The sequence below is a fragment of the Monodon monoceros genome, unplaced genomic scaffold, assembly GCF_005190385.1.
Source record: "Monodon monoceros isolate NGI ecotype Baffin Bay Population unplaced genomic scaffold, NGI_Narwhal_1 Super_Scaffold_7, whole genome shotgun sequence".
Lineage (NCBI taxonomy): Eukaryota > Metazoa > Chordata > Mammalia > Artiodactyla > Monodontidae > Monodon > Monodon monoceros.
The window spans coordinates 62,545,171-62,561,898 of NW_021703784.1; the positions used below are offsets into that span (position 1 = coordinate 62,545,171).

Here is a 16,728-nt window from a genome sequence, read left to right on the forward strand (position 1 = left end):
AAATATTATATGATACCCCTTATATGTGGAATCCTAAAAGTAATACGAATGAATCTATATACAAAACAGAAACAAACCCAAAGACATAGAAAACAAACTTATAGTTGCCAAAAGGGAAGGGAGGGGGAGAGATAAATTAGGAGTACGGGATTAGCAGATACACACTACTATACACAAAATAGATAAGGAATAAGGATTTACTGTATAACACAGGGAACAATATTTAATATAATAACCTATAGTGGAAAATAATCTGTAAAAAGTATATATATATATATATATCAATCACTCTGCTGTATACGTGAAACTAACACAATTACTGTAAATCAACTATACTTCAATTTTTTAAAAATGAACAGGATACAGTCCCTGTCTTAAAAGAGTTCACAGTCAAGTATAGAAATCAGCAAAATAATCAACACAAGGTATCTCTTTTTAACATATGCTAAAATTTCTGTATCACCTGCTAATTAATATGAAAACATTCAGGGAACTCAATAAAAAACCATACCCCACTGAAATTTTGTGATACATGCCTAAATGTTATATATGTGTATTAAGAACATATATACATACATGTAAAAATAATAGGTGCCTTTTGTTTTTGTTTTTTTGCGGTACGCGGGCCTCTCACTGTTGTGGCCTCTCCCGTTGCGGAGCACAGGCTCTGGACGCGCAGGCTCAGCGGCCACGGCTCACGGGCCCAGCCGCTCCGCGGCATGTGGGATCCTCCCAGACCGGGGCACGAACCCGTGTCCCCTGCATCGGCAGGCGGACTCTCAACCACTGTGCCACCAGGGAAGCCCTAGGTGCCATTTTTGAATGCTGTTTCTTCTAGGCAGAAGATCCTCCTTATAGGCTCATTTAATCCTAACAATCTTATGAATCAGGTACTACTATTACTATTAACCCAAGTTTACAGAGTTTAGATAAACTGAGCTCAGTGGTAAGTTGCATGATTTGTCCAGTCACACTCCAGTAGATGATTAAGCAGAAATTCAAACTCAGGTTGTCTGACCCAAAAATTTCTGTTCAGGACTTCCCTGGTGGTCCAGGGGCTAAGACTCCATGCTCCCAGTGTAGGGGACCCAGGTTCGATCCCTGGTCAGGGAACTAGATCCCACATGCCACAACTAAGAGTTCGCATGCCATAACTAAAGATCTCACATGCTGCAACTAAAAAAAGACCGAGCCTCCCGCAACGAAGGTCCCGCATGCCACAACTAAGACCCGGTGCGAATGAATGAATGAATGAAATTTATGCTCAATTGTGACCAACCAATGAGTTATACTGTCTCATGCAGAGCCTCACTGCAAAGGTACAGAGCAGGAAAGGACACTATTTGGACAATCAGAGACCTTTCAGCCAACGACAGAGCACTGAGGCTGTAAACGCCTAGGAAATGCCACTCACCATGGTAGAGAAGAAACATCCCTGTCATGTAAGACACCGTGACTGCATTGTACAGGTAATGCAGATTTCCTCTGCCACTGCTTAGATACCTTGAGGCATCCTGGGTATAAATTTGAAGCCACTGGCAAACTACTGAAAGGTTAAACACAGAGTGACATAAACATTTTTTTGAAAAAAATTACTCTAGTAGCAATATGGAACTAGCTGGAGAAGAATTTAACTGAAAGGAGGGTCTGAACGATGGCATTAACTGTGGGAACAGGCCAAAAAAATGAGAAATGTGAGAAAAATTTAAGAAGAAAAATAAAACACTGTGAAGTGAAAGTGAGGAAGAAAGGGAAAAGTGTGACAAGTTTCTGACTTGGGCAAATGACCAAGAGGAAAAGGTCTGGAAAAGGAACATGTTTACTTGAACATGTTGAATTTCCAGTTCCTATGAGACATCTAGGTGGATTTTTTTTTTTTTCCCCCTGTAAGCAGTTCCACCTTCTAGTGCATACCTACATACCCCTACTAGTATCTTCTTGATGCCATATACCTGTCCAAAACTACTTGGTCATTACATTTCATACTGGTGTAGATGTCAGCCTTTTAAAAGAAGAATTTTCCATTTCTCTGCTAATGAGATTGATCAAGCCTAGCAAATTAAATAAATTCCTTGAGAACAAAGCCAACATCCCTCACCTGCTCTCCAATCACTCAACAGACACTTGGCTGAATGGCTAAAAGGAAGCCACTTATAAAAGGCTACTAACTTTTCTTTTAAAGAGAAGAGTCAAGTCCATCTTTTCCCTAAATGCTCTAACTTGTAATTTCAAAAACCTTCAGTTATTTACTATCCCAAATGAATCTTTATTGTTGTCCCCTCTCATTTCTTTCCTCCTTAAAAAAAAAAACCAAAAAATGAGTTTTATTAATCTAATCCTGTGTGGATTTTGGTTTACTCAGGCTAAAATTATTTGGTAAAATATCTGTTTCAAAAGAAAAACAAGTAACATTCTTTTCAAATTCCATACAACCATGTGGGATAATTATATAAAGCATTTGTAAAATTCACTCCAGTCCCAACTACTACTTTCCACTGCAAGTTTGTTCTGACACTTGATGTCTCTCTCTAAATGTAACTAGACTCAGATTAAGCTGGAAAAAAAAAGACATATTTTGACCTACAAGCAGATGTCATTAACTGTAAACAGATTTTTTTTTTACTTAAAAACTTGTCCCAAAACTAGTTACTTTCTTTAAATAAGAATCTTCAATTTCAAGTTTTCAAATCTTATATTTAAATAAACTATAACAATTGAATATTTGCTTGATGGAAAAAAATAACTTGAGATGTCAAATTTCCAAACAAGTTAACTTTTCTTCAAATCATGGCACTAACTGATCTTTTAAATTAATAAAGTACACACAAAGAGCTACAACCACTCAAGGGAAAAGAAGTCATCTACAGAATGGTCTCATCCGTGGAAATGGGCTTTTCCAAGGAAGATACAAATTCTTTCTCCTAACTCAATCTATTAGGGAAATCACTGAAAAAGAAAGCCCTACAAATCTGCCCACCCGATAAGTAAATAGTAAATAAGTGTTCAGCTCCCATTAGATAAAGTAGTCTACTAAAATAATAAAAGTATGTCTGCTGAAAAGACTTTTTTCCAGCTTCAAAGACTTTTCTACTCATAGAATACTGGCATTTATTTGCACCAAGCCCTCAAGGAACTCTTTCAGTCTGAATAAATCAGGCAAATACAAAAGAGAAGAACTTGGAATCTCAGAAACTCAGATTCCTGGTTTTAAATATTTTTAGGTTATAATAAAGGCCAAAGACAAGTAATACTTTGTAATGTTTCAGAGACAGAATTTGAATTAGGTGTAAGGTGTGATCTCCCTGATCCTGTCCCTTAGCATTCTCGCCTTCATGAAACTATGCAGTTTCCTCTGTTGCTGCTTAAGCAATAACTTTTGTTGAGTGAATTATTTTTTTCTAATTAAAATTCCCCTGAAGGAAGGGAATTCTCTGGCAGTCCAGTGGTTAGGACTCCGCACTTTCACTGCTGAGGGCCCAGGTTCAATACCTGGTCAGGGGAACTAAGATCCCACAAGCCAGTAACAAATAAATTAATTAATTAAAAAAAAAAAATTCCCCTGAAGGAAATGGGAGTATAAACTGATGTAATCTTTCTGGAAGACAATTGAGCAATACACCTCAAAACTACTTTTAAAAATGTTCTTTTGGCTTTCAGGAATGGCTAGAACCAGAAATTTAAATGATGTTGCCAAAGTTTTGTCTCCTCAGTTTTTGGCTATCTTTGCCTCTCTTCAATATTCAGACATACTCTCTATACACTGTAGAGAAAACATACATTGACAGCCCCAACTTAGTTACATTATCCTACCTTAGTCATCCCAGTAGAAAAAAAGAGATTTTTCTTTTCCTTCCAAAAGAAAAGACCCATGAATGACTCTAAATGGCCCAGCTTAAGGTACAGGGTGGGAGTAACAAGAACACTTTCCCTGGAACCACAGGGAATATAACATGATTCCCAAAGGAAGGTATGCTAGGCAGAAAATTAACATATGTCCATATAAATGTACATATCCTTTGACCAGCAATTGCACTTCAAGGAATTAAAATTTATACAATTATTCTGTACCAAACATAAATAAATGACAAGAAGAAACTCATTTAATCTTCACAACAACTCTGTGAGGTAGATACTACTATTTATTATCATCCCAATTTATAGATACAGAAACTCAGACACAGAAAAATTAAATAATTTGTCTAAAGTCAGAACTAGTAAGAGGCAAAACCAGGAATCAAACCCAGATCATCTGACTCCATCCCATGCTTTTAACTACTTAACTTTACTGCCTCTCTCTTTAACTACTTATCACAATAAATTAAAGATGAATGCAAAGATTCAGCTAGACGAATTCATCACATTTATAATTACATGTACATTAAATTATGTTAAAATGATAAAACACTTTAGTTAATAAAAATTAACGCTACTATATATTTATATATACACACACACATATATTTTAGAATATGGAAAGCTGCCACTAATACACAGTTAAATTTTAAAAACACATACTGCATAAATGAACAGATGTTATGAACTTGTTTTATAAGAATTAAAATAAAACTAATGATAGATACAGATGCATATGGATGCACACAAAAATCTCTGGAAATATATCTTAAATTAAAATATCAGCAATATACCACTTCACACCCACTAGGATGGCTATAATTGAAAAGACAAAGACAGATAACAATAAAGACCTAGCAACTGCAAAGTCAAGAACAATCTTGATTCCTTAGGAGAATGGCAAGTAGTTCACTATAGCTGAGGCTTATCTATTTGCCAATTATCAGCTACTCACATTATTTCCTTAAGTCTTTCAACAATTTCTTCAATAGCTTCAAACCTCATGACCCACAAGTACAAATAACTCTTGGCAAACATGGTGATTTCATACTATTTCTTTTAAATTATCCATTAAAAATAAACAATCCCTTGTAAGTCTCTATGTAATACGTACATAGAAGAAAAGACGAGTTATACTGTTTTGTTTGGTTTTTCTTAATTAGATGCTTTGGTAACTAATTATTCTGTTTAATCATTAGGAGAAGAAAACAGTTCCATTATACTAGAGAAGAAAAAGAAAACAATAGGGACAGCTTTCAGAAATCATTAAATTAACTGTACAAATTAAATCAGTCCAGAATCTAGATGTTTTTGGACTTAAGGTATTGTCTTTTAAAAACTGCTTCAACTAACATTCATGCTTACTGAGTAATAAAAATGGTATCATTATTTGTTCAGATTAAAATCAAACAGGAAAGATTACAAATCATCAATTAAAAATAAATATGAACACATAGTTCTACATAGTTCTACAAAGCTTATTTTTCTTTTAAAAGTAACAGAAAATATGATGCTTGTTTAGCTGTGCTTTGATTTGAATCATGAATGTTATGACCATATTTCTAGGTAACATCAAAGTTTTTTCAATGCTGGGACCATGGATGGAAAACAGGTACAAACACAAAGATGTCCTATTCCCACACTTCTGTTGCTGTATATCTCCTTTTCTTGCACTGAATTCTAATACAGCAGACCAGTTGGTGCTATACAATGGGTAAGGAATGGAGTATCTCCTGAATCCCAGTCCTGAGACAGATCCTTGGGATAGAAAACTAGAACCAGGAAAGTGGACCCTATATAAACCTGGCAGGAATGGACTGCTTGGCCCCCACCTAGGGCCTAGACTTAAGGAGACATGTTAATAGGAAAGATGACCTCCATCACATGAAAGGAGGCCAGAAAGTAGGCAGGACTGTTTTCCCTTTAGGAGACCACAGATGGAAAAGGAGTAAACTACACTTTGCAAACCAGATAACTGACTTAAAAGTTACTCTCTGGCTTTGTTACCCTTTTGTTTTGTTTTTAGCCTTTAGAAAACTCTTTTTTCAATAATCCAGCTTGTTTAAGCTGTGTCTTAGCAAACAAAGGGGAAATGACTGGGTGGAGAGGGAGTCATTTGAGGCAGAATGTGAAGAAAATAGTGGTGTTCCATGAGAACACTTGAGACATGGAAGAATTGGGGCTCTATTGGGGCTCTGAGGTCAAACCAACTCTTCCCATGTGATGGCTTTCCTTCCATTGCCAACCTTAGAAGACCAGAGTTTTCACTTTATTAAGAGAACTAGAAAGTTTCTGTATAAGTACACAGAACCAAATTAGCTGCCAAATTAACTGCGACAAGGTCTGAAGAGATAGGTACTATGGTCAAGAGTCAGCAACTTTCTGTACTGTTTGAAATATTTGTAACAAGTAGGTTACTACAATAAGTAAAATATAAAACAGATTAGCAATAGACAGGTCAAAGCAGGATATACTGATGCACCAAACCATGACAGTATGAGTCAAAACTGGGTAGAAAAATAGATGAGCAGAGTTTCCAATCACCTGGACAGAAGAGTAATTCAAGAGCCAAGCAGAAAAGATCAGAAGGTCAGAAAGTATGTCTAACAAGTAGGTAAAGTCAAGATGTGAGTAAAACAGGGTGCACAGACTGTAGAGAAAGGAAACCAAACCACCAGTCTGAAATCAAAGGCAATTAACCTGCTTCCTATAAAAGCAAGCAATTGTGTTACCCCATTTGTGCTTATAGTTGTGAAAGCACAACATTGCTTTAAAAGAACTTAGTGTCATAACCCTGATTCCAAGACCAGAAAAAAATATTTTACTCCTAAGGAACCTAATTCTCTGGGACAACTTGGTAGGTATGACACCCATCTCTCTGTGATATCCTACTTATGTGATGTAAAACTAAAATATTTTAAGTTATTTGTGGGATGTTTTAAACATTGTTTTAATTTCATGCTCTTAATTTCTAAGTCCAAATATACACCTTACAGACCAAAATTACTTTCACTTATGTGACTTTTCCTTAACTTTTATTCTATGGCTGAACAGTCTTTCATAAAAAAACAGGTTTCCCAATCCTCCTCAGTTCCAAGGCTGCAAAAGAATCTTAAACAAAACAAAACAAAACATCAATATGCTAGAAGGAGTAAAACAAAAATTGCTTCTTGGGGAACGTATAACACTTTAACAATTCACTATTCCAAAATAATATTTTAACATAAAATAAAATTCTGTAGGCTCTATTTTTACTTATATGTACCTGTGAAGGTCCACTAAGTGTCTTCTTACAGCAAGCACACACTCTTCTTCTTAGAAGAGCATGTAAAACAATATGATATTTCACTGTTGTCTCTGAACTTATGTGGTATTCATAATACTATAGATTACAACATGTTTAGCTTTCAAAACTTGAAAATCCTCTTCAACTTTTGGTCATAGTTATAATCAAATAAAGCATTAAATTTAAGAAGCTTGAAAAGAAGCAATTTTTTTCTGAGATTATAGCTAATGATCTTTTACAGTGATCACTTTGCATAGTTTAACACTTAACTTTCCACGAAGGACACTGCTGATAAGTTAAGGGGAAAATGTTTCTCATCGCAATTAGCAGTCCAGACTTACCTGTTATACCAAAAAATAGCAACCACACTTTGCAACAGAAAAATATTTTCAAAAGCAAGTGTATCTTCCTGACTGCCAAAGTTCTATGGAAACATTTTTAAACCTTCTTGTGCAACAGGTTTTTAAATTTTGTTTTCCAAAATATCAAGAATTTCAACTCCAGAGATTAAGTGCAGAAGGACAAGAAAACAATGCAATGAAAAGTGACAAGCCTCAAAAATAGCTGGGGGAAAAAAAAAAAAACCGTCTTAGCTACTCTAATATAATCTTCGTTTATTACCTATCAGCACTCCTTCTCAGGTTCTGATACTATTATTTATCAGTTCTCCTCTTCTGGTCCCCATATTTCAGCCAAATCAAAGACCTATTCATGGTTTATCACTTCAGTGCCTTTGCACTACTGTCCCCTCACCTAAAAATCCCTTCCCTATTCCTCTCCCTCACTCTTCTTCACCCCCAGTCCCTACAATGTATTTATAAATAAGTCTTGATTTAGACTCTTTATTTTAAAAAAAAAAAAATTGATGTAAAGTCAGAAAATCAAGTTCAAATTCCATTTATGATGTGTGAAAGTGGGCTAATTATTTAACTTTGATGGACTCCACAGGGTAACTCACTGTGTTACCAAGAAGAGTTATTGAGATAATGTATGTGGAAACACTCTAATTTTTTTAAACGGATAAAATGAAGATAAGTCTCTGCATGTGAAGCAAATGCCTAAAGAAATAAATGTAAGCTATGTGACACAGCCAAAGAAAGTTATCTGTAGACTTTACTAACATAATAGTACGGAGAGAATAGCACTAGTAAAAGTTAGAACAAAGAACATATATAAATTTAAACCATTCTAAAAGCTATGTGCAAAGCTATATAAATATGTATATAATATATATTCCAAGAAATTCTGAATTTTTTGTAGCATGTTATTCACCCAAGTATTTAGAGCAAATGCTGTTTTTTTTTGTTTTTTGTGGTTTTTTTTTTTTTTTTCAAGTGGGAGACTCAAGTATTTCTAATTCCATTAGATAAAGCATGTTGCCAAGGAGACCACAAATGTAGTTCAGGTCCCAGATGCAGCAAGCCTCTCTTCCCCTGCCCCTGCCATACATTCAGAAAGTCCCAGGCACCCAGCTGGATGTTGGTCATCATAACCCCTCAGTCATTAAAATGTTTTAACTTGTAATGTTGTGGGAATGATTTTCTTAAAATACATTTGGCCTTTGAATGTATACTCTATCACAAAATTATTTTCCAAAAATTAAGTCTCAGATTTAGCATTCTGTCCAGATAAATTTCCTAATATTTATGAACACCTACCATTACAAAACTTGCATGAACCACTGTGTTTGTAGTTGGCTGAATAGTATCCCACAAAATTCACATCCACCAGAACCCCAGAATGCGACTTTATTTGGATATATGGTCTTTGCAGTATTAATTAGTTAAGGATCTCGAGATGAAATCATCCTGGATTTAAGGTGGGCCCTAAATCCAATGACTAGTGTCTTTATAAGAGAAAGGATATTTGGACACAGAGACACAGGAAAGAAGGCCATGTGAAGATGAGGCAGAGATCAGAGTTATGCTGCCACAAATAAAGCAAGCCTAGGACCACCAGAAGCTGGAAGAAGCAAGGAAGAATTCTTCTCTAGTCTTCATGGGACACTGCCCTTCCAGCACCTAGATTTCAGACTTCTAGCCTCCAGAACTGTGAGAGAATAAATGTCTGGGTATTTTTTGTTTTTGTTTTTAATGTCTATTTTTTTAAGACACCAAGCTTGTGATAATTTGTTATGGCAGCCCTAGGAAACTAACACGGTGTTGGAGCGCTAACCTGTAGCTATTACACAATAAATCGTACTGTCGTTAAGACATTTTAGAGAATGAGGACTATTTCTCTGGTACTTCCCTATAATAGTGTTAATGCTCCCTTAAAACACAAGCTTTTTTCCTTTCTTAATCTTTTTGTTCTTTACTCCAGAAAAATCAGTATCTGTAGAACTGTACATACAGTTTTAAAAATCTAGCCTGTTTGAAAACCATTTACATTTAAGCAGGAATTTATGAAATATTTCCACAGGCAAAATATTTTTCATTCATTTTGTTCAGTAAACAATGGAAAACTTACAGATATAACTAAAAAATTTTTTCTGAAAAATTCTACAATGAAGACATTGATATGTATAAGGGAAAGTAAAATAATTATGAAATTATAAAAGTTATATTTTCCTTCAATGTAGCTTACAGAAATGAGAACTTTAAATGAATAGCATTTACTTTATAAACAACTGCATAACCCAAATCATTACTCAAAGTCAGCAATAATTAAAAACAGGACATTAAATCTTGTGAAATTTAATGATCTCATCTTTGACAATAGCAAATCTTTAAAATTAAGAATACTAGTGGAATGGGACTTCCCTGGTGGCACAGTTAAGAATCTGCCTGCCAATGCAGGGGACACGGGTTCGAGCCCTGGTCCGGGAAAATCACACATGCCACAGAGCATCTAAGCCCATGCACAACAACTACTGAGCCTGCCTCTGAGCCCGCGAGCCACAACTACTGAGTCCGTGTGCCACAACTACTGAAGCCCGCGCATCTAGAGCCCATGCTCCACAACAAGAGAAGCCACCGCAATGAGAAGCACGCACACCTCAACGAAGAGTAGACCCTGATCGCCACAACTAGAGGAAGCCCACACGCAGCAAAAAAGACCCAACGCAGCCAAAAATAAATAAATAAAAATAATTTTTTTTTAAAAATTAAGAAATACTAGTGGGGGGACTTCCCTGGTGGCGCAGTGGTTAAGAATCCGCCTGCCAATGCAGGGGACACAGGTTCAAGCCCTGGTCCAGGACGATCCCACATGCCACGGAGCAACTAAGCCCGTGTGCCACAACTACTGAGCCTGCACTCTAGAGCCTGCAAGCCACAACTACTGAAGCCCGCACGCCTAGAGCCGGTGCTCCGCAACAAGAGAAGCCACCACAATGAGAAGCCCGCACACCACAATGAAGAGGAGCCCCTGCTTGCCACAACTAGGGAAAGCCCGCATGCAGCAACGAAGACCCTCAGCCAAAAATAAAATTAATTAATTATTTAAAGAAAGAAAGAATACAGAAATCCCATTTCTCTGTACCCAGTTTCCCTCAATGATAACATCTTACAAAATTACAGAACAATATCAACACTAGGATATTGACATTAATACAATATACTTTCTTGTTCAGATTCCCCCAGTTTTACGGTACTCATTTGTGTTTGTGTGTATTTAGTTCTATGCAGTTCATATGTAGGCTTATGTATCCACCACCCAGTCAAGACACAAAACAGTTCTACTACCACAAAATCCCTCCTGTTACCCTTTCATAACTACACCCATCCCTCACCTTCCTTATAGTTTTTTGTATTTTCCATATGTGCAGCAACTGGGTATTCATTCAATACATCTTTATTAAACATCTACTATGTGTCAAGCACTCTTCTTTGCATATAATTCAAATAGCATGTATTAACTATTTTTTCCACTTTGTAAAAGTAATTTTTCAAAAGACAAGGTTTTTTTCTTTCAACTCAACTTTAAAATAGAAATATGAAAAAATCAACTAAAAAGTATTATTAATTGAAAAGATACTTTAGGAACAAAAATAGTTTAGTATGTTGAACAAATAATTCCAGGAACATTCTGGAATTAAACACAGAACATTTCAGTATCATATTATCATAGTATGATTAGCTTTTAGAGAGATGTAGGTAACAAAATCATACTAACTCCTGAAGAAAGCTTTATAAAAAAGGTTTGCAGACTCAATTAGGTTTATCCTTTACTTACAATTCAAACAAGTACATAGATTTGGTGGGTTTTCTCCCAGTAAGTTTTTTTTTAAATTTATTTATATATTTATTTTTGGCTGTATGGGGTCTTCATTGCTGCGCCCGGGCTTCCTCTAGCTGCGGCGAGCAAGGGCTACTCTTTGTTGCAGTGCACGGGCTTCTCATTGTGGTGGCTTCTCTTGCTGCAGACCATGGGCTCTAGGCGCGCAGACTTCCGTAGTTGTGGCTCACGGGCTCTAGAGCACAAGCTCAGTAGTTGTGGCGTGTGGGTTTAGTTGCTCTGCGGCACGTGGGATATTCCCGGACCAGGGCTCGAACCTGTGTCCCCTGCACTGGCAGGCGGACTCTTAACAACTGCGCCACCAGGGAAGTCCTCTCCCAGTAAATTTTTACAGAGAGTTTTACATAAAAAGGACTATTCAAAGGATACAACTCAAGATACACAAAACTATTCTAATGCCTAAAAAGTGATTCAAATTAAAACACCTACTTTTCAAAAGCTATTGTTAAGAAAATGAAAGGGCAAGCCACAGATTGGAAGAAAATATTTGCAAAACACCTGATAAAGACTTGTATCTCTAGGGGTAAGACAGGAATAAAGACACAGACCTACTAGAGAATGGACTTGAGGATATGGGGAGGGGGAAGGGTAAGCTGTGACAAAGCGAGAGAGTGGCATAGACATATATACACTACCAAACGTAAAATAGATAGCTAGTGGGAAGCAGCCGCATAGCACAGGGAGATCAGCTCGGTGCTTTGTGACCACCTAGAGGGGTGGGATAGGGAGGGTGGGAGGGAGGGAGACGCAAGAGGGAAGAGATATGGGAACATATGTATATGTATAACTGATTCACTTTGTTATAAAGCAGAAACTAACACACCACTGTAAAGCAATTATACCCCAATAAAGATGTTAAAAAAACAAAGACTTGTATCTAGAACTTAAAAATTCAATAAGAAGCCAACAAATGCAAACTATTACACATAGAATGGATAAACAACAAGGTCCTACTGTATAGCACAGGGAGATAAACCATAATGAAAAAGAATATAAACAAATAAAGTATAGGGCTTCCCTGGTGGCGCAGTGGTTGAGAGTCTGCCTGCTGATGCAGGGGACACAGGTTCGTGCCCCGGTCCGGGAAGATCCCACAAGCCGCGGAACGGCTGAGCCTGCGCGTCCAGAGCCTGTGCTCCGCAACGGGAGAGGCCACAACAGTGAGAGGCCCGAGTACAGCAAAAAAAAAAAAAAGTATATATGTATAACTGAATCACTTTGCTGTATAGCAGAAACTAACACATTGTAAATCAACTACATATAAATTTTAAAAAGAAACCAAACAAACATTCCAATAAAAAAGGGTAAAAATTTGCTCAGCCTCTTTACAAAAATATTCCAATGCAATAGGCACATGAAAAGGTGCTCAACATCATTAGCCACCAGGAAAATTCAAATTGAAACCACAATAAGATACCACTACATGTCCACTAGAATGGTTAAATTTTTTTAATAATAAATAAAATTTAAAAGACTAACTGGAACTCTCTTACATTGCTGCTAAGTATGCAAAATGGCATGGCCAGTTTGGAACACAGTTTGGTGGTTTCACATAAAGTTAAACAGACACTGATCATATGACCCAGCAATTCTTCTCCTAAGTATCTACCCCAAGAGAAATGAAACCATATGAACAGTCAAAGATCTGTCTGCAAATGTTTAGAATAACTTTGTTCATAATAGCCCAAAACCAGAAACTCAAAAGTCCACCAACTGGTGAACGGATAAACAAATTGTATTATATTCAGCAATAAAAAGGAACTGACAATACACACAAGATGGATAAGTCTCAAACATATTTTTCTAAGTGAAAAAAGCCAGACATAAAAAACTATACAATTCCATTTATAAGACATTCTAGAAAAGACAAAAACGCAAGGACAGAAAATAGATCAGTGATTGCCAGAGGCTAGGGAGGGAATTGACTGCAAAGGGGCACAGAAGAGCTTTTAGGAGAGAAGTGTTCTCTATATCTTGATTGCGGTAGTGGCTACACTTATGTATACATCCGTCAAAACTCATTGAACTGTTTAGTTAAAAAGGTGAATTTTATTGCATGTAAATTATACTTCAATAAACATGACTAAAGAAAAATTATCCTAGGGAGGGTGGGAGGGTGGGAGGGAGGGAGGGAGACACAAGAGGGAAGAGATATGGGAACATATGTATAACTGATTCACTTTGTTATAAAGCAGAAACTAACACACCATTGTAAAGCAATTATACTCCAATAAAGATGTAAAAAAAAAAAGAAAAGAAAAGAAAAATGATCCCAAGTTAAAAAAAAAAATACATCTCACTATCAAGATTCTACAATTTATAAAAGCTTCTGGATTTTGGTACTTAAAAAAATAATCTTCCCTTTCCCTACTGTGGGATAGAGAGTAGTCATTATAGCCCTGGGGTGGGGTGAGGGTTGTCAGAGCCCAAGTGAACCAAGGAGGTACTCTATGTGGGGAGGAACGGCCAAATGAGTTTAGTCAGAGTCCAAGCACTGCAAGGAGGCTGTCAAAGCAGAGGGGCAACCTGGCATGAGGCACTGGGTGAGCACGTAATGAGGACGACGTCGTGCTCCACATGGAAGCAGAACCTAAGGGGAGTGAGAAGTATATCCACAAACAGTGGGGAAGCTGACATGGGGAGCCGAAGCCAGGGCAGGTTGAAAAGGGTGTCCCTGTATTGGGGCATCCTGGTATGGGCTGTTAGGTCCTGACAGGGACAGGGGGCTGGGAGAGAAAGAATGAAGAATCTGAGCCCAGCAGAGAGAGGAAGGCATCCAGGAGAGGAGAGGGTGGTAGCAAAGATGAAAGATTGGTTAAATACAGGGAGACTGAACAAAGAAGTAAATATATTAAGGATAACGGAAGCCAGATTTCTCATTGTCAGATAAGAATATTACAAATATAAAAAAGGAAAAAACTAGACTGGACCCTGGAGTGTTGAAGTGAAATCAGTGGTACTGGTGGGAACTCACAGTTTTCAATATATATGGATAAACAAATAAACATAGACATAAATACGTGTGTGTGTACACATACATATATTCCCCGGCTCGGTCCATTAAGAAAGCCTGAGAGCAGTAACAATACAACAGCAATAAACACACAGCACTGAGATCTTAGCTTCTAAATACCATTCTCCATTAAAAGGATCCAGGTCTCCCCAGAGAAATGGCTGATTCCAGGACTAAAGGAGGGACAGTACAAGATAAGCCCAGAACATCTTCTTATACCAAAAAGTAAAGACATGCTCAAAGAATGGTGGGGACACGTCATAAAGACACGGAAGCCAGCTTGAATGGGCTCTCGTTGGCCAAAAGAGGAATAATTTGAACAACTAAATAAACAGTAACAATATTACCAGCTAAAAAACAGAAAAACATGTATCCATAGATATAAATGCATAAAGGAATACAAGTTTGATGAGGAACAAGACACATAGTTTCAAAGAAGTCCTCACAAAAACCATTTATTAATTAACTATTAAATATTAACTTTAGAGTGAAGAACCCTAGCAGACATTGCTTATAATCAAAGTAATCAAGGAATCAAAGTGAAAATCACCAATAATAGGACAAACTGAAATTGTACACCAGATAGGATGCAATGAGCACCACTTCTGTGATATTCCTGCCCAAATACATAACCTGTATGTCTCTAATCATAAGAGAACAGATAATCCCAAATGAGAGGTATTCTACAAAATAACGACCCTATAATCTTCATTAGGGTCAAGGTTATGAAAATCAAAAGATGAAGGAATTGTTTCAAATTGAAGAAGTCATGCAGCACATGGCCAAAAATGTATTGAAAGTAAATGAAAACGAAATTCATCGCCATCGAGAATAAGTACGCAAGCAGCAAACACCTGAATATCAGTAAGATTCCTCAGCTGAGCTCAAAAGCCATCCAAGAGCTTGCCTCACCTCTGATGAGATGGTCCTGTGACAAATAAATACAATACATAATTCTGAACCGGATCCTTTTGCCAGTAAAGAGATTAATGGCATAATCAACAAAACGTGAACCAGTCTGAGAACTAGATGGAGTACTATGCCAGTGTTAATTTCCTGATTTTGATGATTGTACTGTGATTATGTAGGGGAATAACCTTGTTTGTAGAAAACACACACGAAAGCATTCTAGGGTGATAAGGGAGGACATCAGGTCAGCAGCTTCCTCTCAAATGGTTCAGGGAGTAAAGAGTTCTTTGTACCATACTTCCAAGTTTTCTGCAAGTTTGTGATTGTTTCAAATTTTTTTAAAAGGTGAGGGGGGAAAAAACCCCAATGTCGCTAAAAATGAAATAATGTTAAAAACAAAAAACAAACTGTGATTCTCCATGTTGTTAATCTTGGTAATAAGAGACAGATTATACAAAATTACTAGGAAATAACAAATAAAATTTTGGAGCCAGAAAATACTGTAAATATAGCCCAAGCCCTTCTTTTGTTAACCTCAATCAGGTCAAGAGTGATGAAGGACTAAAGAATATAAAAGGTCCCCGCTAAAGGAAGTTATCAGGAGAGGAATAGTGAAAGGGGCAGTAGACCAACAGTGGGTAAAACAATGGTATTCTGATGCTACAAATGGCTGTAACCATCAGCAAAACACAATCTCAGCATCTCCTCTGAAAAATGAAGGGACTGTCTAGCTGAGATCTAAAATTCCTTGCAAATGTGCGACCAGAATTACCCTGAAATAGACGTGCTTCCCCAGCTCAAGTTATTACATTATGTGTAGCTATACAGTAATACAAAAAAATACAAAAATAAACGTGCATAAACCCTGAATTCTCTTCAGTTGTGGAAATCCCTCAATTAAATTAAATGCAATGCATTTGCCAGATTGTTCCTTATGAGGAAAATTTTCTGACGAATGAAAAGAATTAAAACACACATTAAAGTGAAACAAGATCACCTTCAGAGGTCTGCTAACGGTCCTTACCTAAAAGACAGTGTTCACGACTTGGGGGGGGGGGGCGGAGTTGGGACGAAGTGAGAGAGTAGCATTAACAAACATACATTACCAAATGTAAAATAGCTAGCTAGTTGGAAGCTGCTGCGTAGCACAGGGAGATCAGCTCGGGGCTTTGTGACCACCTAGAGGGGTGGGATAGGGAGGGTGGGAGGGAGGCTCAAGAGGGAGGGGATATGGGGATATATGTATACGTATAGCTGATTCACTCTGTTGTACAGCAGAAACTAACACAACAACGTAAAGCAATTATACTCCAATAAAGATGTTAACAAAAAAAAAATAGTGTTCAGACTCATTCTGAAATAACCGTCACATTTGTTCTGAAAGAACGAGGAGCATTTCCTATAAATGTTTAGAAGTTTAAGGATCCTT

General features: G+C 37.1%; 1 protein-coding gene across 1 annotated transcript in view; it reads right to left on the reverse strand.

The window, feature by feature from the left end:
• The window catches only part of SBF2 (SET binding factor 2), a 451,879-nt gene that overhangs the window by 434,419 nt on the left and 732 nt on the right, over nt 1-16,728 (reverse strand). The window lies entirely within an intron of this gene.